The sequence below is a fragment of the Bombina bombina genome, chromosome 4 (genome assembly GCF_027579735.1).
Source record: "Bombina bombina isolate aBomBom1 chromosome 4, aBomBom1.pri, whole genome shotgun sequence".
In the NCBI taxonomy this organism is placed as follows: Eukaryota; Metazoa; Chordata; class Amphibia; order Anura; family Bombinatoridae; genus Bombina; species Bombina bombina.
In genome coordinates this window covers 1,238,204,418-1,238,227,751 of record NC_069502.1, presented here as the reverse complement: position 1 = coordinate 1,238,227,751, position 23,334 = coordinate 1,238,204,418, and the positions used below count along the sequence as shown (strand labels likewise).

Here is a 23,334-nt window from a genome sequence, read left to right as displayed (position 1 = left end):
GTGTAGCCGTAGTCCATATCAGTCTCTTCAGTAGAGCAGTGGTGACTTTAGAGCAATGGGGACTGGTGGGACATAATTCTCACTGCGCCTCTCATAGATTGTATGCTGCCCTAGACCTGAGCGGAAATACTCGGTCTCTTTTGTTCCACAGGCCTATGTGGGGGAGAGGACCTCTCAAGCCGCGTGAGATGCCTTGCTGTCGGCCATTGGTCATTTAAGTGCTTACTTTAATTATTTCTGGATCACTCAGAAAAAGTGGGCACTATATTTTCTTAAAGAAGGAAAGAAAGGGCAGTTTTCGTTTGTAAGCTCTTTATTCTCTTGGGACATTTTATTTCTCCTTACTGAAGGAGACTCTTAGACAGCATAGCAGGCACTGGGGCTGAGATTGCTGTGTAGTTGAATTTTCTCTTGTTAAGTGTATCCAGTCCACGGATCATCCATTACTTGTGGGATATTCTCCTTCCCAACAGGAAGTTGCAAGAGGATCACCCACAGCAGAGCTGCTATATAGCTCCTCCCCTCACTGCCATATCCAGTCATTCTCTTGCAACTCTCAACAAAGATGGATGTAGTAAGAGGAGAGTGGTGTATTATAGTTAGTTTTTTAACTTCAATCAAAAGTTTGTTATTTTTAAATGGTACCGGAGTGTACTGTTTCATCTCAGGCAGCATTAGAAGAAGAATCTGCCTGTGATTTCTATGATCTTAGCAGAAGTAACTAAGATCCACTGCCGTTCTCACATATTCTGAGGAGTGAGGTAACTTAGGAGGGGGAATGGCGTGCAGGTTTTCCTGCAATAAGGTATGTGCAGTTAATATTTCTCCAACATTGGTGTGTCCGGTCCACGGCATCATCCATAACTTGTGGGAATATTCTCCTCCCCAACAGGAAATGGCAAAGAGCACAGCAAAAGCTGTCCATATAGTCCCTCCCAGGCTCCGCCCCCCAGTCATTCTCTTTGCCGCTCTGAACAAGTAGCATCTCCACGGAGATGGTGAAGAGGATGTGGTGTTTAGTTGTAGTTTTTTATTCTACTATCAAGAGTTTGTTATTTTAAAATAGTGCTGGTATGTACTATTTACTCTGAAACAGAAAAAGATGAAGAATTCTGTTTGTGAGAGGAGTATGATTTTAGCAGCAGTAACTAAAATCGATTGCTGTTCCCACATAGGACTGTTGAGATGAGATAACCTCAGTTGGGGGGAGCAGTTGGCAGACTTCTCTGCTTAAGGTATGACTAGCCATATTTCTAACAAGACTGTGTAATGTTTGAAGGCTGTCATTTTTCCCCTCATGGGGATCGGTAAGCCATTTTCTTAGTCTCAAACAGAATAAAGGGCTTATTATGGGCTATTAAACTGGTTGACACTTTTATGGGCTAGATCGATTGCTTTATTTAGGCATTTTATACAGTTTGATGTTGAAATTCATACTTTATAACCTTGGGGGACGTTTTTTTTTACGTCAGGCACTGGTTTAGACACCTTCCCAGTCAGGAAGGGCCTTTCTCTGTAGTAGGCAGAGCCTCATTTTCGCGCCATTACTGCGCAGTTACTTTTTAGAGCAGTACATGCAGCTGCATGTGTGTGGGTCTGGAAGTAGTTGAAAAGGTTCCTAGAAGGCTTCATTTGGTATCGTATACTCCCCTGGGTTTGGTGAAGTCGCAGCAAAGGCTGGGGCTGGGACTGTAAGGGGGTTAAAACTGTAAAAGGCTCCGGTTTACACATTTTAAGGGTTAACAGCCTGAAATTTGGGGTGCAATGCTTTGAATGCTTTAAGACACTGTGGTGAAAATTTGGTTAAAATTGAACAATTCCTTCATAGTTTTTCACATATTCAGTAATAAAGTGTGCCCTGTTTAAAATTTAAAGAGACAGTAACGGTTTTGTTTTAAAACGGTTTTTGTACTTTATTAAGAAGTTTAAGCCTGTTTAACATGTCTGTGCCTTCAGATAGACTATGTTCTGTATGTATGGAAGCTAATGTGTCTCCCGCTTCAAATATGTGTGATAATTGTGCCATAGCGTCCAAACAAAGTAAGGACAGTACTGCCACAGATAGTAAAGTTGCCCAAGATGATTCATCAGATGAAGGGAGTAGACATAGTTCTACATCATCTCCTTCTGTGTCTACACCAGTTTTGCCCACGCAGGAGACCCCTAGTACTTCTAGCGCGCCAATGCTTGTTACTATGCAACAATTGACGGCAGTAATGGATAACTCCATAGCAAATATTTTATCCAAAATGCCTGCATTTCAAAGAAAGCGCGATTGCTCTGTTTTAAACACTGTAGAGCAGGAGGGCGCTGATGACAATTGCTCTGTCATACCCTCACACCAATCTGAAGTGGCTATGAGGGAGGTTTTGTCAGATGGGGAGATTTCTGATTCAGGAAGAATTTCTCAGCAGGCAGAACCTGATGTTGTGACATTTAAATTTAAATTAGAGCATCTCCGCGCACTGCTTAAGGAGGTGCTATCTACTCTGGATGATTGCGACAACCTGGTCATCCCAGAAAAATTGTGCAAGATGGACAAGTTCCTAGAGGTCCCGGTGCACCCTGATGCTTTTCCGATACCCAAACGGGTGGCGGACATAGTGAATAAGGAGTGGGAGAAGCCAGGCATACCCTTTGTCCCTCCTCCTATATTTAAAAAATTATTCCCTATGGTCGACCCCAGAAAGGACTTATGGCAAACAGTCCCTAAGGTCGAGGGGGCAGTTTCTACACTAGCCAAACGCACGACCATTCCTATCGAGGACAATTGTGCTTTCAAAGATCCTATGGATAAAAAATTGGAGGGTTTGCTTAAAAAGATTTTTGTACAGCAAGGTTACCTCCTGCAACCTATTTCGTGTATTATTCCTGTCACTACAGCAGCATGGTTCTGGTTCAAAGAACTAGAAAAGTCGCTCAGTAGAGAGACTCCGTATGAGGAGGTTATGGACAGAATTCACGCACTTAAGTTGGCTAATTCCTTTATTTTAGATGCCGCTTTGCAGTTAGCTAGATTAGCGGCGCAAAATTCAGGTTTTGCAATTGTGGCGCGCAGAGCGCTCTGGCTAAAGTCTTGGTCAGCGGATGTATCTTCCAAGACAAAATTGCTTAATATCCCTTTCAAAGGTAAAACCCTCTTTGGGCCAGAATTGAAAGAGATTATCTAGACATCACTGGGGGTAAGGGCCATGCCCTCCCACAAGATAGGCCTTTCAAGGCTAAGAATAAGTCCAATTTTTGTTCCTTTCGCAATTTCAGGAACGGACCGGCCTCCAACTCTGCAGCCTCTAGACAAGAGGGTAATGCTTCGCAGACCAAACCAGCTTGGAAACCGATGCAAGGCTGGAACAAGGGTAAACAGGCCAAGAAGCCTGCTGCTGCTACCAAAACAGCATGAAGGAGTAGCCCCCGATCCGGGACCGGATCTAGTAGGGGGCAGACTCTCTCTCTTTGCTCAGGCTTGGGCAAGAGATGTTCAGTATCCCTGGGCACTAGAAATAGTCTCTCAGGGTTATCTTCTGGAATTCAAGGAACTACCCCCAAGGGGAAGGTTCCACATGTCTCACTTATCTTCAAACCAAATAAAGAGACAGGCATTCTTACATTGTGTAGAAGACCTGTTAAAAATGGGAGTGATACACCCAGTTCCAACTGTGGAACAAGGTCTGGGGTTTTACTCAAATCTGTTTGTAGTTCCCAAAAAAGAGGGAACCTTCAGACCAATTCTGGATTTAAAGATTCTAAACAAATTTCTCAGAGTGCCATCGTTCAAAATGGAGACTATTCGAACGATTTTACCCACAATCCAGGAGGGTCAATTTATGACTACCGTGGATCTAAAGGATCCGTATCTACATATTCCTATCCACAAAGATCATCATCAGTTCCTAAGGTTCGCCTTTCTGGACAAACATTACCAGTTTGTGGCTCTCCCATTCGGGCTAGCCACTGCTCCAAGGATTTTCACAAAGGTACTCGGGTCCCTTCTAGCGGTTCTAAGACCAAGGGGCATTGCAGTGGCACCTTACTTGGATGACATTCTGATACAAGCGTTGTCTCTTTCAAAGGCAAAGGCTCACACAGACATCGTTCTGGCCTTTCTCAGATCTCACGGGTGGAAGGTGAACATAGAAAAAAGTTCCCTGTCTCCGTCGACAAGAGTTGCTTTCTTGGGGACAATAATAGATTCTTTAGAAATTAAGATTTTCCTGACAGATGTCAGAAAGTCAAAGCTTCTAAACGCTTGTCAAGTTCTTCACTCTGTGCTACGACCTTCCATAGCTCAGTGCATGGAAGTAGTAGGGTTGATGGTTGCAGCAATGGACATAGTTCCTTTTGCGCGAATTCATCTAAGACAATTACAACTGTGCATGCTCAAACAGTGGAATGGGGACTATACAGACTTGTCTCCAGTGATTCAAGTAGATCAGAAGACCAGAGACTCACTCCGTTGGTGGCTGACCCAGGATCACCTGTCCCAGGGAATGAGCTTCCGCAGACCAGAGTGGGTCATCGTCACGACCGACGCCAGTCTATTGGGCTGGGGCGCGGTCTGGGACTCCCTGAAAGCTCAGGGTCTATGGTCTCGGGAAGAGTCTCTTCTCCCGATAAACATTCTGGAACTGAGAGCGATATTCAATACTCTCAGGGCTTGGCCTCAACTAGCAAAGGCCAGATTCATAAGATTCCAATCAGACAACATGACAACTGTTGCTTACATCAATCATCAGGGGGGAACAAGGAGTTCCCTGGCGATGAGAGAAGTGACCAAAATCATAAAATGGGCGGAGGATCGCTCCTGCCACCTATCTGCGATCCACATCCCAGGAGTGGAAAACTGGGAGGCGGATTATCTGAGTCGTCAGACCTTCCATCCGGGGGAGTGGGAACTCCACCCGGAGGTATTTGCCCAGTTGACCCAATTATGGGGCATTCCAGACATGGATCTGATGGCGTCTCGTCAGAACTTCAAGGTTCCTTGCTACGGGTCCAGATCCAGGGATCCCAAGGCGACTCTAGTGGATGCATTAGTGGCGTCTTGGACCTTCAACCCAGCTTATGCATTTCCACCGTTCCCTCTCATTCCCAGGCTGGTAGCCAGGATCAAACAGGAGAAGGCCTTGGTGATTTTGATAGCTCCTGCGTGGCCACGCAGGACTTGGTATGCAGACCTGGTGAATATGTCATCGGCTCCACCATGGAAGCTACCTTTGAGACAGGATCTTCTAGTACAAGGTCCATTCGAACATCCAAATCTAGTTTCTCTCCAGCTGACGGCTTGGAAATTGAACGCTTGATGTTATCTAAGCGTGGGTTTTCGGATTCTGTGATAGATACTCTGGTACAAGCCAGAAAACCTGTGACTGACTAGAAAGATTTACCATAAAATATGGAATAGATATATCTGTTGGTGTGAATCCAAGGGATTCTCGTGGAGTAAGATTAAAATTCCCAGGATCCTTTCCTTTCTCCAAGAAGGTTTGGATAAGGGATTGTCAGCGAGTTCCCTAAAAGGACAGATTTCTGCTTTATCTGTCTTGTTACACAAACGACTGGCAGCTGTGCCAGATGTTCAAGCTTTTGTTCAGGCTTTGGTCAGGATCAAGCCTGTTTACAGACCTTTGACTCCTCCCTGGAGTCTAAATTTAGTTCTTTCAGTTCTTCAAGGGGTTCCGTTTGAACCCTTACACTCCATAGATATCAAGCTGTTATCTTGGAAAGTTCTGTTTTTGGTTGCTATTTCTTCTGCGAGAAGAGTTTCTGAATTATCTGCTCTGCAGTGTAGTTCGCCCTATCTGGTGTTTCATTCAGATAAGGTTGTTTTGCGTACTAAACCTGGTTTCCTTCCAAAAGTTGTTTCCAACAAGAATATTAGCCAGGAAATAGTTGTACCTTCTTTGTGCCCGAATCCAGCTTCAAAGAAGGAACGTTTGTTACACAATTTAGACGTAGTCCGTGCTTTAAAGTTCTATTTAGAAGCAACAAAGGATTTCAGACAAACGTCTTCTCTGTTTGTCGTTTATTCTGGCAAGAGGAGAGGTCAAAAAGCTACTGCTACCTCTTTCCTTTTGGCTGAAAAGCATCATCCGATTGGCTTACGAGACTGCCGGACGGCAGCCTCCTGAACGAATCACATCTCACTCTACTAGGGCTGTGGCTTCCTCATGGGCCTTCAAGAACGAGGCTTCTGTTGATCAGATATGTAAGGCAGCGACTTGGTCTTCTCTGCACACTTTTGCCAAATTCTACAAATTTGATACTTTCTCCAACATAGGTGTGTCCGGTCCACGGCGTCATCCTTACTTGTGGGATATTCTCTTCCCCAACAGGAAATGGCAAAGAGCCCAGCAAAGCTGGTCACATGATCCCTCCTAGGCTCCGCCTACCCCAGTCATTCTCTTTGCCGTTGTACAGGCAACATCTCCACGGAGATGGCTTAGAGTTTTTTAGTGTTTAACTGTAGTTTTTCATTATTCAATCAAGAGTTTGTTATTTTCAAATAGTGCTGGTACGTACTATTTACTCAGAAACAGAAAAGAGATGAAGAATTCTGTTTGTATGAGGAAAATGATTTTAGCAACCGTAACTAAAATCCATGGCTGTTCCACACAGGACTGTTGAGAGCATTAACTTCAGTTGGGGGAACAGTTTGCAGTCTTTGCTGCTTGAGGTATGACACATTCTAACAAGACGATGTAATGCTGGAAGCTGTCATTTTCCCTATGGGATCCGGTAAGCCATGTTTATTACGATTGTAAATAAGGGCTTCACAAGGGCTTATTTAGACTGTAGACATTTTTTGGGCTAAATCGATTGATATTAACACTTATTTAGCCTTGAGGAATCATTTATTCTGGGTATTTTGATATAATAATATCGGCAGGCACTGTTTTAGACACCTTATTCTTTAGGGGCTTTCCCAAAGCATAGGCAGGGTCTCATTTTCGCGCCGGTGTTGCGCACTTGTTTTTGAGAGGCATGGCATGCAGTCGCATGTGAGAGGAGCTCTGATACTTATAAAAGACTTCTGAAGGCATCATTTGGTATCGTATTCCCCTTGGGTTTGGTTGGGTCTCAGCAAAGCAGATACCAGGGACTGTAAAGGGGTTAAAGCTTAAAACGGCTCCGGTTCCGTTATTTTAAGGGTTAAAGCTTCCAAATTTGGTGTGCAATATTTTCAAGGCTTTAAGACACTGTGGTGAAAGTTTGGTGAATTTTGAACAATTCCTTCATGTTTTTTCGCAATTGCAGTAATAAAGTGTGTTCAGTTTAAAATTTAAAGTGACAGTAACGGTTTTATTTCAAAACGTTTTTTGTACTTTCTTATCAAGTTTATGCCTGTTTAACATGTCTGAACTACCAGATAGACTGTGTTCTGAATGTGGGGAAGCCAGAATTCCTATTCATTTAAATAAATGTGATTTATGTGATAATGACAATGATGCCCAAGATGATTCCTCAAGTGAGGGGAGTAAGCATGGTACTGCATCATTCCCTCCTTCGTCTACACGAGTCTTGCCCACTCAGGAGGCCCCTAGTACATCTAGCGCGCCAATACTCCTTACTATGCAACAATTAACGGCTGTAATGGATAATTCTGTCAAAAACATTTTAGCCAAAATGAACCCTGTTCAGCGTAAGCGTGGATGCTCTGTTTTAGTTACTGAAGAGCATGACGACGCTGATATTAATATCTCTGAAGGGCCCCTAACCCAATCTGAGGGGGCCAGGGAGGTTTTGTCTGAGGGAGAAATTACTGATTTAGGGAATATTTCTCAGCAGGCTGAATCTGATGTGATTACTTTTAAATTTAAATTGGAACATCTCCGCATTTTGCTTAAGGAGGTATTATCCACTCTGGATGATTGTGAAAATTTGGTCATCCCAGAGAAACTATGTAAAATGGACAAGTTCCTAGAGGTGCCGGGGCTCCCAGAAGCTTTTCCTATACCCAAGCGGGTGGCGGACATTGTTAATAAAGAATGGGAAAGGCCCGGTATTCCTTTCGTCCCTCCCCCCATATTTAAAAAATTGTTTCCAATGGTCGACCCCAGAAAGGACTTATGGCAGTCAGTCCCCAAGGTCGAGGGAGCGGTTTCTACTTTAAACAAACGCACCACTATTCCCATAGAGGATAGTTGTGCTTTCAAAGATCCTATGGATAAAAAATTAGAAGGTTTGCTTAAAAAGATGTTTGTTCAGCAGGGTTACCTTCTACAACCCATTTCATGCATTGTCCCTGTCACTACAGCCGCATATTTCTGGTTTGATGAACTGATTAAGGTGCTCGATAGTGACTCGCCTCCTTATGAGGAGATTATGGACAGAGTCAATGCTCTCAAATTGGCTAATTCTTTCACTCTTGACGCCTCTTTGCAATTGGCTAAGTTAGCGGCTAAGAATTCTGGGTTTGCTATTGTGGCGCGCAGAGCGCTTTGGTTGAAATCTTGGTCGGCTGATGCGTCTTCCAAGAACAAGCTACTAAACATTCCTTTCAAGGGGAAAACGCTGTTTGGTCCTGACTTGAAAGAGATTATCTCTGATATCACTGGGGGTAAGGGCCATGCCCTTCCTCAGGATCGGCCTTTCAAGGCAAAAAATAGACCTAATTTTCGTCCCTTTCGTAAAAACGGACCAGCCCAAGGTGCTACGTCCTCTAAGCAAGAAGGTAATACTTCTCAGGCCAAGCCAGCTTGGAGACCAATGCAAGGCTGGAACAAGGGAAAGCAGGCAAAGAAACCTGCCACTGCTACCAAGACAGCATGAAATATCGGCCCCCGATCCGGGACCGGATCTGGTGGGGGGGCAGACTCTCTCTCTTCGCTCAGGCTTGGGCAAGAGATGTTCTGGATCCTTGGGCGCTAGAAATAGTCTCCCAGGGTTATCTTCTGGAATTCAAGGGACTTCCCCCAAGGGGAAGGTTCCACAGGTCTCAGTTGTCTTCAGACCACATAAAAAGACAGGCGTTCTTACTTTGCGTAGAAGACCTGTTAAAAATAGGAGTGATTCATCCTGTTCCATTGAGAGAACAAGGGATGGGGTTCTACTCCAATCTGTTCATAGTTCCCAAAAAAGAGGGAACATTCAGACCAATCCTAGATCTCAAGATCTTAAACAAATTTCTCAAGGTCCCATCTTTCAAGATGGAAACCATTCGAACTATCCTTCCTTCCATCCAGGAAGGTCAATTCATGACCACGGTGGATTTAAAGGATGCGTATCTACATATTCCTATCCACAAGGAACATCATCGGTTCCTAAGGTTTGCATTCCTGGACAAACATTACCAGTTCGTGGCGCTTCCTTTCGGATTAGCCACTGCTCCAAGGATTTTCCCAAAGGTACTAGGGTCCCTTCTAGCTGTGCTAAGACCAAGGGGCATTGCAGTAGTACCTTACCTGGACGACATTCTAATTCAAGCGTCGTCCCTCCCTCGAGCAAAGGCTCACACGGACATCGTCCTGGCCTTTCTCAGATCGCACGGCTGGAAAGTGAACGTGGAAAAGAGTTCTCTATCCCCGTCAACAAGGGTTCCCTTCTTGGGAACAATTATAGACTCCTCAGAAATGAGGATTTTTCTAACAGAGGCCAGAAAGACAAAGCTCCTGGACTCTTGTCGAATACTTCATTCCGTTCCTCTTCCTTCCGTAGCTCAGTGCATGGAAGTGATCGGGTTGATGGTAGCGGCAATGGACATAGTTCCTTTTGCGCGCATTCATCTAAGACCGTTACAACTGTGCATGCTCAGTCAGTGGAATGGGGACTATACAGACTTGTCTCCAAAGATACAAGTAAATCAGAGGACCAGAGACTCACTCCGTTGGTGGCTGTCCCTGGACAACCTGTCACGAGGGATGACATTCCACAGACCAGAGTGGGTCATTGTCACGACCGACGCCAGTCTGATGGGCTGGGGCGCGGTCTGGGGATCCCTGAAAGCTCAGGGTCTTTGGTCTCGGGAAGAATCTCTTCTACCGATAAATATTCTGGAACTGAGAGCGATATTCAATGCTCTCAAGGCTTGGCCTCAGCTAGCGAGGACCAAGTTCATACGGTTTCAATCAGACAACATGACGACTGTTGCGTATATCAACCATCAGGGGGGAACAAGGAGTTCCCTAGCGATGGAAGAAGTGACCAAGATCATTCTATGGGCGGAGTCTCACTCCTGCCACCTGTCTGCTATCCACATCCCGGGAGTGGAAAATTGGGAAGCGGATTTTCTGAGTCGTCAGACATTGCATCCGGGGGAGTGGGAACTCCATCCGGAAATCTTTGCCCAAGTCACTCAACTTTGGGGCATTCCAGACATGGATCTGATGGCCTCTCGTCAGAATTTCAAAGTTCCTTGCTACGGGTCCAGATCCAGGGATCCCAAGGCGGCTCTAGTGGATGCACTAGTAGCACCTTGGACCTTCAAACTAGCTTATGTGTTCCCGCCGTTTCCTCTCATCCCCAGGCTGGTAGCCAGGATCAATCAGGAGAGGGCGTCGGTGATCTTGATAGCTCCTGCGTGGCCACGCAGGACTTGGTATGCAGATCTGGTGAATATGTCATCGGCTCCACCTTGGAAGCTACCTTTGAGACGAGACCTTCTTGTTCAGGGTCCGTTCGAACATCCGAATCTGGTTTCACTCCAGCTGACTGCTTGGAGATTGAACGCTTGATTTTATCGAAGCGAGGTTTCTCAGATTCTGTTATCGATACTCTTGTTCAGGCCAGAAAGCCTGTAACTAGAAAGATTTACCATAAAATTTGGAAAAAATATATCTGTTGGTGTGAATCTAAAGGATTCCCTTGGGACAAGGTTAAGATTCCTAGGATTCTATCCTTCCTTCAAGAAGGATTGGAAAAAGGATTATCGGCAAGTTCCCTGAAGGGACAGATTTCTGCCTTGTCGGTGTTACTTCACAAAAAACTGGCAGCTGTGCCAGATGTTCAAGCCTTTGTTCAGGCTCTGGTTAGAATCAAGCCTGTTTACAAACCTTTGACTCCTCCTTGGAGTCTCAATTTAGTTCTTTCAGTTCTTCAGGGGGTTCCGTTTGAACCCTTACATTCCGTTGATATTAAGTTATTATCTTGGAAAGTTTTGTTTTTAGTTGCAATTTCTTCTGCTAGAAGAGTTTCAGAATTATCTGCTCTGCAGTGTTCTCCTCCTTATCTGGTGTTCCATGCAGATAAGGTGGTTTTACGTACTAAACCTGGTTTTCTTCCAAAAGTTGTTTCTAACAAAAACATTAACCAGGAGATTATCGTACCTTCTCTGTGTCCGAAACCAGTTTCAAAGAAGGAACGCTTGTTGCACAATTTGGATGTTGTTCGCGCTCTAAAATTCTATTTAGATGCTACAAAGGATTTTAGACAAACATCTTCCCTGTTTGTTGTTTATTCAGGTAAAAGGAGAGGTCAAAAAGCAACTTCTACCTCTCTCTCTTTTTGGATTAAAAGCATCATCAGATTGGCTTACGAGACTGCCGGACGGCAGCCTCCCGAAAGAATCACGGCTCATTCCACTAGGGCTGTGGCTTCCACATGGGCCTTCAAGAACGAGGCTTCTGTTGATCAGATATGTAGGGCAGCGACTTGGTCTTCACTGCACACTTTTACAAAATTTTACAAGTTTGATACTTTTGCTTCTTCTGAGGCTATTTTTGGGAGAAAGGTTTTGCAAGCCGTGGTGCCTTCCATTTAGGTGACCTGATTTGCTCCCTCCCTTCATCCGTGTCCTAAAGCTTTGGTATTGGTTCCCACAAGTAAGGATGACGCCGTGGACCGGACACACCTATGTTGGAGAAAACAGAATTTATGTTTACCTGATAAATTTCTTAATCCAACGGTGTGTCCGGTCCACGGCCCGCCCTGGTTTTTTAATCAGGTCTGATAATTTATTTTCTTTAACTACAGTCACCACGGTACCATATGGTTTCTCCTATGCTATTATTCCTCCTTAACGTCGGTCGAATGACTGGGGTAGGCGGAGCCTAGGAGGGATCATGTGACCAGCTTTGCTGGGCTCTTTGCCATTTCCTGTTGGGGAAGAGAATATCCCACAAGTAAGGATGACGCCGTGGACCGGACACACCGTTGGAGAAAGAAATTTATCAGGTAAACATAAATTCTGTTTTTGCTTCTTCGGAGGCTATTTTTGGGAGAAAGGTTTTGCAAGCCGTGGTGCCTTCTGTCTAGGTAACCTGATTGGCTCCCTCCCTTCATCCGTGTCCTAAAGCTTTGGTATTGGTTCCCACAAGTTATGGATGACGCCGTGGACCGGACACACCAATGTTGGAGAAAACAGAATTTATGCTTACCTGATAAATTACTTTCTCAAACGGTGTGTCCGGTCCACGGCCCGCCCTGGTTTTTTTTTTTAATCAGGTTTGATAATGTTCTTTCTTTAACTACAGTCACCACGGCACCTTATAGTTTCTCCTTTTTTTCTCCTGTCCGTCGGTCGAATGACTGGGGGGGCGGAGCCTGGGAGGGACTATATGGACAGCTTTTGCTGTGCTCTTTGCCATTTCCTGTTGGGGAGGAGAATATTCCCACAAGTTATGGATGACGCTGTGGACCGGACACACCGTTGGAGAAAGTAATTTATCAGTTAAGCATAAATTCTGTTTTTTCTAGGGATGGAATTTGCTAGTAAAATGCTGCTGATACCGGATTAATGTAAGTTAAGCCTTAAATGCAGTGATAGCGACTGGTATCAGGCTTATTAACAGAGATACATACTCTTATAAAAGTGTAATATAAAACATTTGCTGGCATGTTAATTGTTTTTATATATGTTTGGTGACAAAACTTATTGGGGCCTAGTTTTTTTCAACATGGCTGGTTTGATTTCTGCCTAGAGACAGTTTCCTGAAGCTTTCCACTGTTGCAATATGAGTGGGAAGGGCCTATTTTAGTGCTTTTCTGTGCAGCTAAAAATACTGACAGAGACATTCAGCTTCCCTCTGCATGATACAGGACATCTCTGAAGGGCTCAAAAGGCTTCAAAGTCGTGTTTGAGGAGGGTAACAATCACAGTACACTGTGGCAGTTGTTGTGACTGTGTTTAAAAAACGTTTCTCCAACATAGGTGTGTCCGGTCCACGGCGTCATCCTTACTTGTGGGATATTCTCTTCCCCAACAGGAAATGGCAAAGAGCCCAGCAAAGCTGGTCACATGATCCCTCCTAGGCTCCGCCTACCCCAGTCATTCTCTTTGCCGTTGTACAGGCAACATCTCCACGGAGATGGCTTAGAGTTTTTTAGTGTTTAACTGTAGTTTTTATTATTCAATCAAGAGTTTGTTATTTTGAAATAGTGCTGGTATGTACTATTTACTCAGAAACAGAAAAGAGATGAAGATTTCTGTTTGTATGAGGAAAATGATTTTAGCAACCGTCACTAAAATCCATGGCTGTTCCACACAGGACTGTTGAGAGCAATTAACTTCAGTTGGGGGAACAGTGAGCAGTCTCTTGCTGCTTGAGGTATGACACATTCTAACAAGACGATGTAATGCTGGAAGCTGTCATTTTCCCTATGGGATCCGGTAAGCCATGTTTATTAAGATCGTAAATAAGGGCTTCACAAGGGCTTATTAAGACTGTAGACTTTTTCTGGGCTAAATCGATTCATTATTAACACATATTTAGCCTTGAGGAATCATTTATTCTGGGTATTTTGATATAATAATATCGGCAGGCACTGTTTTAGACACCTTATTCTTTAGGGGCTTTCCCAAATCATAGGCAGAGCCTCATTTTCGCGCCGGTGTTGCGCACTTGTTTTTGAGAGGCATGACATGCAGTCGCATGTGAGAGGAGCTCTGATACTTAGAAAAGACTTTCTGAAGGCGTCATTTGGTATCGTATTCCCCTTTGGGCTTGGTTGGGTCTCAGCAAAGCAGATACCAGGGACTGTAAAGGGGTTAAAGTTAAAAACGGCTCCGGTTCCGTTATTTTAAGGGTTAAAGCTTCCAAATTTGGTGTGCAATACTTTTAAGGCTTTAAGACACTGTGGTGAAAATTTGGTGAATTTTGAACAATTCCTTCATGTTTTTTCGCAATTGCAGTAATAAAGTGTGTTCAGTTTAAAATTTAAAGTGACAGTAACGGTTTTATTTTAAAACGTTTTTTGTACTTTGTTATCAAGTTTATGCCTGTTTAACATGTCTGAACTACCAGATAGACTGTGTTCTGAATGTGGGGAAGCCAGAATTCCCATTCATTTAAATAAATGTGATTTATGTGACAATGACAATGATGCCCAAGATGATTCCTCAAGTGAGGGGAGTAAGCATGGTACTGCATCATTCCCTCCTTCGTCTACACGAGTCTTGCCCACTCAGGAGGCCCCTAGTACATCTAGCGCGCCAATACTCCTTACTATGCAACAATTAACGGCTGTAATGGATAATTCTGTCAAAAACATTTTAGCCAAAATGAACACTTATCAGCGTAAGCGCGACTGCTCTGTTTTAGATACTGAAGAGCATGACGACGCTGATAATAATGGTTCTGAAGGGCCCCTAACCCAGTCTGATGGGGCCAGGGAGGTTTTGTCTGAGGGAGAAATTACTGATTCAGGGAACATTTCTCAACAAGCTGAACCTGATGTGATTACGTTTAAATTTAAGTTGGAACATCTCCGCATTCTGCTTAAGGAGGTATTATCCACTCTGGATGATTGTGACAAGTTGGTCATCCCAGAGAAACTATGTAAAATGGACAAGTTCCTAGAGGTCCCGGGGCTCCCAGAAGCTTTTCCTATACCCAAGCGGGTGGCGGACATTGTTAATAAAGAATGGGAAAGGCCCGGTATTCCTTTCGTCCCTCCCCCCATATTTAAAAAATTGTTTCCTATGGTCGACCCCAGAAAGGACTTATGGCAGACAGTCCCCAAGGTCGAGGGAGCGGTTTCCACTTTAAACAAACGCACCACTATACCCATAGAGGATAGTTGTGCTTTCAAAGATCCTATGGATAAAAAATTAGAAGGTTTACTTAAAAAGATGTTTGTTCAGCAGGGTTACCTTCTACAACCAATTTCATGCATTGTCCCTGTAGCTACAGCCGCATGTTTCTGGTTCGATGAGCTGATAAAGGCGGTCGATAGTGATTCTCCTCCTTATGAGGAGATTATGGACAGAATCAATGCTCTCAAATTGGCTAATTCTTTCACCCTAGACGCCACTTTGCAATTGGCTAGGTTAGCGGCTAAGAATTCTGGGTTTGCTATTGTGGCGCGCAGAGCGCTTTGGTTGAAATCTTGGTCAGCTGATGCGTCTTCCAAGAACAAGCTACTTAACATTCCTTTCAAGGGGAAAACGCTGTTTGGCCCTGACTTGAAAGAGATTATCTCTGATATCACTGGGGGTAAGGGCCACGCCCTTCCTCAGGATCGGCCTTTCAAGGCAAAAAATAAACCTAATTTTCGTCCCTTTCGTAGAAATGGACCAGCCCAAAGTGCTACGTCCTCTAAGCAAGAGGGTAATACTTCTCAAGCCAAGCCAGCTTGGAGACCAATGCAAGGCTGGAACAAGGGAAAGCAGGCCAAGAAACCTGCCACTGCTACCAAGACAGCATGAAATGTTGGCCCCCGATCCGGGACCGGATCTGGTGGGGGGCAGACTCTCTCTCTTCGCTCAGGCTTGGGCAAGAGATGTTCTGGATCCTTGGGCGCTAGAAATAGTCTCCCAAGGTTATCTTCTGGAATTCAAGGGGCTTCCCCCAAGGGGGAGGTTCCACAGGTCTCAGTTGTCTTCAGACCACATAAAAAGACAGGCATTCTTACATTGTGTAGAAGACCTGTTAAAAATGGGAGTGATTCATCCTGTTCCATTAAGAGAACAAGGGATGGGGTTCTACTCCAATCTGTTCATAGTTCCCAAAAAAGAGGGAACGTTCAGACCAATCTTAGATCTCAAGATCTTAAACAAGTTTCTCAAGGTTCCATCGTTCAAGATGGAAACCATTCGAACTATTCTTCCTTCCATCCAGGAAGGTCAATTCATGACCACAGTGGATTTAAAGGATGCGTATCTACATATTCCTATCCACGAGGAACATCATCGGTTCCTAAGGTTCGCATTCCTGGACAAGCATTACCAGTTCGTGGCGCTTCCTTTCGGATTAGCCACTGCTCCAAGGATTTTCACAAAGGTACTAGGGTCCCTTCTAGCTGTGCTAAGACCAAGGGGCATTGCTGTAGTACCTTACTTGGACGACATTCTGATTCAAGCGTCGTCCCTTCCTCAAGCAAAGGCTCACACGGACATTGTCCTGGCCTTTCTCAGATCTCACGGATGGAAAGTGAACGTGGAAAAGAGTTCTCTATCTCCGTCAACAAGGGTTCCCTTCTTGGGAACAATAATAGACTCCTTAGAAATGAGGATTTTTCTGACAGAGGCCAGAAAAACAAAACTTCTAGACTCTTGTCGGATACTTCATTCCGTTCCTCTTCCTTCCATAGCGCAGTGCATGGAAGTGATCGGTTTGATGGTAGCGGCAATGGACATAGTTCCTTTTGCGCGCATTCATCTAAGACCATTACAACTGTGCATGCTCAGTCAGTGGAATGGGGACTATACAGACTTGTCTCCGAAGATACAAGTAAATCAGAGGACCAGAGACTCACTCCGTTGGTGGCTGTCCCTGGACAACCTGTCACAAGGGATGACATTCCGCAGACCGGAGTGGGTCATCGTCACGACCGACGCCAGTCTGATGGGCTGGGGCGCGGTCTGGGGATCCCTGAAAGCTCAGGGTCTTTGGTCTCGGGAAGAATCTCTTCTACCGATAAATATTCTGGAACTGAGAGCGATATTCAATGCTCTCAAGGCTTGGCCTCAGCTAGCGAGGGCCAAGTTCATACGGTTTCAATCAGACAACATGACAACTGTTGCGTACATCAACCATCAGGGGGGAACAAGGAGTTCCCTAGCGATGGAAGAAGTGACCAAAATCATTCTATGGGCGGAGTCTCACTCCTGCCACCTGTCTGCTATCCACATCCCAGGAGTGGAAAATTGGGAAGCGGATTTTCTGAGTCGTCAGACATTGCATCCGGGGGAGTGGGAACTCCATCCGGAAATCTTTGCCCAAGTCACTCAGCTGTGGGGCATTCCAGACATGGATCTGATGGCCTCTCGTCAGAACTTCAAAGTTCCTTGCTACGGGTCCAGATCCAGGGATCCCAAGGCGGCTCTAGTGGATGCACTAGTAGCACCTTGGACCTTCAAACTAGCTTATGTGTTCCCGCCGTTTCCTCTCATCCCCAGGCTGGTAGCCAGGATCAATCAGGAGAGGGCGTCGGTGATCTTGATAGCTCCTGCGTGGCCACGCAGGACTTGGTATGCAGATCTGGTGAATATGTCATCGGCTCCACCTTGGAAGCTACCTTTGAGACGAGACCTTCTTGTTCAGGGTCCGTTCGAACATCCGAATCTGGTTTCACTCCAGCTGACTGCTTGGAGATTGAACGCTTGATCTTATCGAAGCGAGGGTTCTCAGATTCTGTTATCGATACTCTTGTTCAGGCCAGAAAGCCTGTAACTAGAAAGATTTACCACAAAATTTGGAAAAAATATATCTGTTGGTGTGAATCTAAAGGATTCCCTTGGGACAAGGTTAAGATTCCTAAGATTCTATCCTTCCTTCAAGAAGGATTGGAAAAAGGATTATCTGCTAGTTCCCTGAAGGGACAGATTTCTGCCTTGTCTGTGTTACTTCACAAAAAGCTGGCAGCTGTGCCAGATGTTCAAGCCTTTGTTCAGGCTCTGGTTAGAATTAAGCCTGTTTACAAACCTTTGACTCCTCCTTGGAGTCTCAACTTAGTTCTTTCAGTTCTTCAGGGGGTTACGTTTGAACCCTTACATTCCGTTGATATTAAGTTATTATCTTGGAAAGTTTTGTTTTTAGTTGCAATTTCTTCTGCTAGAAGAGTTTCAGAATTATCTGCTCTGCAGTGTTCTCCTCCTTATCTGGTGTTCCATGCAGATAAGGTGGTTTTACGTACTAAACCTGGTTTTCTTCCAAAAGTTGTTTCTAACAAAAACATTAACCAGGAGATTATCGTACCTTCTCTGTGTCCGAAACCAGTTTCAAAGAAGGAACGTTTGTTGCACAATTTGGATGTTGTTCGCGCTCTAAAATTCTATTTAGATGCTACAAAGGATTTTAGACAAACATCTTCCTTGTTTGTTGTTTATTCCGGTAAAAGGAGAGGTCAAAAAGCAACTTCTACCTCTCTCTCTTTTTGGATTAAAAGCATCATCAGATTGGCTTACGAGACTGCCGGACGGCAGCCTCCCGAAAGAATCACGGCTCATTCCACTAGGGCTGTGGCTCCCACATGGGCCTTCAAGAACGAGGCTTCTGTTGATCAGATATGTAGGGCAGCGACTTGGTCTTCACTGCACACTTTTACCAAATTTTACAAGTTTGATACTTTTGCTTCTTCTGAGGCTATTTTTGGGAGAAAGGTTTTGCAAGCCGTGGTGCCTTCCATTTAGGTGACCTGATTTGCTCCCTCCCTTCATCCGTGTCCTAAAGCTTTGGTATTGGTTCCCACAAGTAAGGATGACGCCATGGACCGGACACACCTATGTTGGAGAAAACAGAATTTATGTTTACCTGATAAATTACTTTCTCCAACGGTGTGTCCGGTCCACGGCCCGCCCTGGTTTTTTTAATCAGGTCTGATAATTTATTTTCTTTAACTACAGTCACCACGGTACCATATGGTTTCTCCTATGCAAATATTCCTCCTTAACGTCGGTCGAATGACTGAGGTAGGCGGAGCCTAGGAGGGATCATGTGACCAGCTTTGCTGGGCTCTTTGCCATTTCCTGTTGGGGAAGAGAATATCCCACAAGTAAGGATGACGCCGTGGACCGGACACACCGTTGGAGAAAGTAATTTATCAGGTAAACATAAATTCTGTTTTTTGTCATTTATTATTCTGTTTTTGTTATTAAGGGGTTAATCATCAATTTGCAAGTGGGTGCAATGCTCTGCTGACTTGTTACATACACTGTAAAAATTTTGTTAGTGTAACTGCCTTTTTTCACTGTTATTTCAAATTTTGTCAAAATGTGTTTCTCTTAAAGGCACAGTAACGTTTTTTATATTGCTTGTTAACTTGCTTTAAAGTGTTTTCCAAGCTTGCTAGTCTCATTGCTAGTCTGTACAAACATGTCTAAAACAGAGGATACTTGTTCATTATGTTTAAAAGCCATGGTGGAGCCCCATAGGAGAATGTGTACTAAATGTATTGATTTCACCTTAAACAGTAAAGATCAGTCTTTATCTATAAAAGAATTGTCACCAGGGGGGTCTGTCGAGGGGGAAGTTATGCTGACTAACTCTCCCCACGTGTCGGACCCTTCGCCTCCCGCTCAAGGGACGCACGCTAATATGGCGCCAAGTACATCAGGGACGCCCATAGCGATTACTTTGCAGGACATGGCTGCAATCATGACTAATACCCTGTCAGAGGTATTATCCAGATTGCCTGAAATGAGAGGCAAGCGCGATAGCTCTGGGGTTAGACGAGATACAGAGCGCGTAGATGCTGTAAGAGCCATGTCTGATACTGCGTCACAATATGCAGAACCTGAGGACGGAGATCTTCAGTCTGTGGGTGACGCCTCTGAATCGGGGAGACCTGATTCAGAGATTTCTAATTTTAAATTTAAGCTTGAGAACCTCCGTGTATTGCTTGGGGAGGTATTAGATGCTCTGAATGACTGTGACACAATTGCAGTGCCAGAGAAATTGTGTAGGCTGGATAAATACTATGCAGTGCCGGTGAGTACTGATGTTTTTCCAATACCTAAAAGGCTTACAGAAATTATTAGTAAGGAGTGGGATAGGCCCGGTGTGCCCTTTTCCCCACCTCCTATATTTAGAAAAATGTTTCCAATAGATGCCACTACACGGGACTTATGGCAGACTGTCCCTAAGGTGGAGGGAGCAGTTTCTACTTTAGCAAAGCGTACCACTATCCCGGTTGAGGACAGTTGTGCTTTTTCAGATCCAATAGATAAAAAATGAGAGGGTTACCTTAAGAAAATGTTTATTCAACAAGGTTTTATTTTACAGCCCCTTGCATGCATTGCGCCTATCACTGCTGCAGCGGCATTCTGGTTTGAGGCCCTGGAAGAGGCCATCCATACAGCTCCATTGACTGAAATTGTTGACAAGCTTAGAACTCTTAAGCTAGCTAACTCATTTGTTTCTGATGCCATTGTTCATTTGACTAAACTAACGGCTAAGAATTCCGGATTCGCCATCCAGGCGCGTAGGGCGCTATGGCTCAAATCCTGGTCAGCTGATGTGACTTCAAAGTCTAAATTACTCAACATTCCTTTCAAGGGGCAGACCTTATTCGGGCCTGGTTTGAGAGAAATTATTGCTGACATTAGTGGAGGTATGGGTCATACCCTTCCTCAGGACAGGGCCAAATCAAAGGCCAAACAGTTTTCAAGGCAGGTGCAGCATCAACTTCCTCTGCTTCAAAACAAGAGAGAACTTTTGCTCAATCCAAGCAGGCCTGGAAACCTAACCAGTCCTGGAACAAAGGCAAGCAGGCCAGAAAGCCTGCTGCTGCCTCTAAGACAGCATGAAGGAGCAGGCCCCTATTTGACAACGGATCTAGTAGGGGGCAGACTCTCTCTCTTCGCCCAGGCGTGGGCAAGAGATGTTCAGGATCCCTGGGCGTTGGAGATCATATCTCAGGGATATCTTCTGGACTTCAAAGCTTCTCCTCCACAAGGGAGATTTCACCTTTCAAGATTATCTGCAAACCAGATAAAGGAAGAGGCATTCCTAAGCTGCGTACAAGATCTCCTTGTAATGGGAGTGATCCATCCAGTTCCGCGGACGGAACAAGGACATAGGTTTTATTCAAATCTGTTTGTGGTTCCCAAAAAAGAGGGAACCTTCAGACCAATTTTGGATTTAAAGATCCTAAACAAATTCCTCAGAGTTCCGTCATTCAAGATGGAAACTATTCGAACCATTTTACCCATGATCCAAGAGGGTCAGTACATGACCACAGTGGACTTAAAGGATGCCTACCTTCACATTCCGATTCACAAGAATCATCATCAGTTCCTGAGGTTTGCCTTTCTAGACAGGCATTACCAATTTGTAGCTCTTCCATTCGGGTTGGCTACAGCCCCAAGAATTTTTACAAAGGTTCTGGGCTCACTTCTGGCGGTCCTAAGACCGCGAGGCATAGCGGTGGCTCCTTACCTGGACGACATCCTGATACAGGCGTCAAGCTTTCAAATTGCCAAATCTCATACAGAGATAGTTCTAGCATTCCTGAGGTCGCATGGGTGGAAAGTGAACGAAGAAAAGAGTTCTCTATCTCCTCTCACGAGGGTTTCCTTCCTAGGGACTCTAATAGATTCTGTAGAAATGAAAATTTACCTGACGGAGTCCAGGTTATCAAAACTTCTAAATGCTTGCCGTGTTCTTCACTCCATTCCGCGCCCCACGGTGGCTCAGTGCATGGAAGTAATCGGCTTAATGGTAGCGGCGATGGACATAGTGCCATTTGCGCACCTGCATCTCAGACCGCTGCAATTATGCATGCTCAGTCAGTGGAATGGGGATTACACAGATTTGTCCCCTCTACTAAATCTGGATCAGGAAACCAGAGATTCTCTTCTCTGGTGGTTATCTCGGGCCCATCTGTCCAAGGGTATGACCTTTCGCAGACCAGATTGGACCATTGTAACAACAGATGCCAGCCTTCTAGGTTGGGGTGCAGTCTGGAACTCCCTGAAGGCTCAGGGTTCATGGACTCAGGAGGAGAAACTCCTCCCAATAAATATTCTGGAGTTAAGAGCAATATTCAATGCTCTTCTGGCTTGGCCTCCGCTAGCAACACTGAGGTTCATCAGATTTCAGTCGGACATTATCACGACTGTGGCTTACATCAACCATCAAGGGGGAACCAGGAGTTCCCTAGCGATGTCAGAAGTCTCCAAGATAATTCGCTGGGCAGAGACTCACTCTTGCCACCTGTCAGCGATCCATATCCTAGGTGTAGAGAACTGGGAGGCGGATTTTCGAAGTCATCAGACTTTTCATCCGGGGGAATGGGAACTCCATCCGGAGGTGTTTGCTCAATTGGTTCTCCATTGGGGCAAACCAGAATTGGATCTCATGGCGTCTCGCCAGAACGCCAAGCTTCCTTGTTACGGATCCAGGTCCAGGGACCCAGAAGCGGCACTGATAGATGCTCTAGCAGCGCCTTGGTTCTTCAACCTGGCTTATGTGTTTCCACCGTTTCCTCTGCTCCCTCGTCTGATTGCCAAAATCAAACAGGAAAGAGCATCGGTGATATTGATAGCGCCTGCGTGGCCACGCAGGACCTGGTATGCAGACCTAGTGGACATGTCATCCTTTCCACCATGGACTCTGCCTCTGAGACAAGACCTTCTAATACAAGGTCCTTTCAATCATCCGAATCTACTTTCTCTGAGACTGACTACATGGAGATTGAACGCTTGATCCTATCAAAGCGTGGCTTCTCCGAGTCAGTAATTGATACCTTAATACAGGCACGAAAGCCTGTCACCAGGAAAATTTACCACAAGATATGGCGTAAATATCTTCATTGGTGTGAATCCAATAATTACTCATGGAGTAAGGTTAGGATTCCTAGGATATTGTCCTTCCTCCAAGAGGTTTTGGACAAAGGATTATCAGCTAGTTCTTTAAAGGGACAGATTTCTGCTCTGTCTATTCTTTTACACAAGCGTCTGGCAGAAGTTCCAGACGTTCAGGCATTTTGTCAGGCTTTAGTTAGAATTAAGCCTGTGTTTAAACCTGTTGCTCCTCCATGGAGCTTAAACTTGGTTCTTAAAGTTATTCAAGGGGTTCCGTTTGAACCCCTTCATTCTATTGACATCAAACTTCTTTCATGGAAAGTTCTTTTTCTGATGGCTATTTCCTCGGCTCGAAGAGTCTCGGAGTTATCTGCCTTACATTGTGATTCTCCTTATCTGATCTTTCATTCAGATAAAGTTGTTCTGCGTACAAAACCTGGGTTTTTACCTAAGGTGGTTTCTAACAAGAATGTCAATCAAGAGATTGTTGTTCCATCATTATGTCCTAATCCTTCTTCAAAAAAGGAACGTCTTTTGCATAATCTAGACGTAGTCCGTGCCTTGAAGATTTTCGCCAAACATCTAACCTGTTTGTTGTTTACTCTGGACAGAGGAGAGGTCAGAAGGCCTCGGCAACCTCTCTTTCTTTTTGGCTTCGGAGTATAATCCGTTTAGCCTATGAGACTGCTGGACAGCAGCCTCCTGAAAGGATTACA

General features: G+C 44.8%; 1 protein-coding gene across 1 annotated transcript in view; it reads left to right on the top strand.

Annotated features, from left to right (window-relative positions):
* CNPY3 (canopy FGF signaling regulator 3) overlaps positions 1 to 23,334 on the top strand; it is a 329,077-nt gene that overhangs the window by 47,423 nt on the left and 258,320 nt on the right. The window lies entirely within an intron of this gene.